This window comes from Macaca thibetana, chromosome 7, assembly GCF_024542745.1.
Source record: "Macaca thibetana thibetana isolate TM-01 chromosome 7, ASM2454274v1, whole genome shotgun sequence".
Taxonomy (NCBI): Eukaryota; Metazoa; Chordata; class Mammalia; order Primates; family Cercopithecidae; genus Macaca; species Macaca thibetana.
The window spans coordinates 84,812,583-84,814,943 of NC_065584.1; the positions used below are offsets into that span (position 1 = coordinate 84,812,583).

Here is a 2,361-nt window from a genome sequence, read left to right on the forward strand (position 1 = left end):
AAGAATAAATAAATAAATAAATAAATAAATAAATAAATAAATAAATAAAACCGGCTGGGCGCGGTGGCTCACGTCTGTAATCCCAGCACTTTGGGAGGCCGAGGCGGGCGGATCACGAGGTCAGGAGTTCGAGACCATCCTGGCTAACATGGTGAAACCCCGTCTCTACTAAAAATACAAAAAATTAGCCGGGCGTGGCAGCGTGCGCCTGTAGTCCCATCTATTCGGGAGGCTGAGGCAGGAGAATGGCGTGAACCCGGAAGGTGGAGCTTGTAGTGAGCCGAGATTGTGCCACTGCACTCCAGACTGGGAGACAGAGCGAGACTCCGTCTCAAAAAAAAAAAAAATAATAATAATAATAATAATACCTAAATTAATACACATAAAGTGTTCAGAACAGTTCCTGCACACTAAGTGCTCACAAATTACTACTTACTATAGAAGGCAAATTCTTGTGGGATGTGAGTTTCAAAATCTGTTTTCGCTAGAAAACAAATTCACTTATTTAATCATAAATGATTTTTGGCCGGGCACGGTGGTTCACGCCTGTAATCCCAGCACTTTGGGAGGCTGAGGCGGGTGGATCACGAGGTCAGGAGATCGAGACCATCCTGGCTAACACGTTGAAACCCCGTCTCTACTAAAAATACAAAAAATTAGCCGGGCGTGGTAGCCAGCGCCTGTAGTCCCAGCTACTCAGGAGGCTGGGGCAGGAAAATGGTGTGAACCCGGGAGGCGGAGCTTGCAGTGAGCCGAGATCACCCCACTGCACTCCAGCCTGAGCGACAGAGCGAGACTCCGACAAAAAACAAAACAAAAAAAAAAAAAAAATAATAATAATAAATAAATAAATAATTTTTTGTCAGTGTTTACTAAATATCTGCAATTATGGCAGCTATTGTAATAAGAATCAAACAGTTCCTGGATGGAAAAACAATTTTAAGATATGATCGTTGACCTCAAACAGTTTACTGGAGTGAAATTACTAAAATATGTGAATCAAGGTAGAGTTACGTGCTGCTAATTGGAGTATGCATGAAGTTCATGCTGATGGGAGCAGAGAGAAGGAAATAAGCGGTCTGTGCTGAAAGAATGGATAAAAATTGACCAGTCAGGGAAGGGGAGACGCATCATTCAGGCTTAAAAAATAAAAGGCACTTGAGTAAAGGAATAATACAAGATTGATAAGATGAGCGTAGGGGGAACTAAGAACAAGTATGTGCCCAGGCACAATCCCAGCACTTTGGGAGGCCGAGGCGCGCGGATAACTTGAGATCAAGAGTTCAAGACCAGCCTGGCCAACATGGTGAAACCCCATCACTACTTTAAAAAAAAAAAAAAAAATTAGCCGGGCATGGTGGCACGTGTCTGTAATCCCAGCTACTCAGGAGGCTGAGGCAGGAGAATCGCTTGAGCCTGGGAGGTGGAGGTTGCAGTGAGCCGAGATTGCATCATTGAAAAAAAAAAAAAAAAAAAAGGCAGGGTGGGTGCATCACCTGAAGTCAGGAGATGGAGACCAGCCTGGCCAACATGGCGAAACCCTGTGTCTACTAAAAACACAAAAAATTAGCTGGGTGCGGTGGCGCGTGCCTGTAGTCCCAGCTTCTTGGGAGGCCGAGAGCTTCTTGGGAGGCTGAGGCAGGAGAATCGGTTGGGCGGGGTGGTGGTGGGGGCGGAGGGGCGGAGTTTACAGTGACCGGAGATCACACCACTGCACTCCAGCCCGGGTGACAGAGCAAGACTCTGTCTAAATAAATAAATAAATAAATAAATAAATAACAGATAGGTGGGTGGGACCAGATTATGGCTGGCTTAAAATCCAGGTATACCAGCGGTCTTCCAGGAAATAAGGAGGAACCATTTTAGTTTTGAGAATGTGGTCTGAGCCAGGTAGAGAAACTGGGAGCTCTGGCTGAAGTGTAAGACTACTTTGCCTTTCTTCAGAAAAATGTTCCATACTTGAACGTTCATTTAAACGTGGGGGTGTTAAGTAACACACGTGACCCAGAGACATTCCACCTGGAAACCCGGAGTAGGGCCCACGCACCAAGTCCCTGATGTTTAATCGCAGTCTAGAATGTTACTGACTAGTTCACCCAATTTAACAAAGTGTCCGGAGGTCGTTCACTGGATGGTTATGCTGGTGACTGGGCCTTGTTTCACCGAGAAAAAAAGATGGGAAAGAGTGAGAGGACGGTGAGAAAGTGAAAGGGAGAGAGGTGGGGAAGATGTCTGCCAAGGTCCAGGCGAGGTTGGGGGTCGGCGGTCCGGTGGCCCTCAGGGGCCCCCCCGCCCGGGGTTGGCGCCTCGGGCGCGGCGCGTGTGCTTGCGGGCGGGGCGCCCCGCGGCCGCGGGCGGCCA

At 47.7% G+C, this 2,361-nt stretch overlaps 1 protein-coding gene across 1 annotated transcript in view; it reads left to right on the forward strand.

Moving 5' to 3' along the window:
• Window positions 1-2,361, forward strand: part of PRMT5 (protein arginine methyltransferase 5) — a 108,876-nt gene that overhangs the window by 12,101 nt on the left and 94,414 nt on the right. The window lies entirely within an intron of this gene.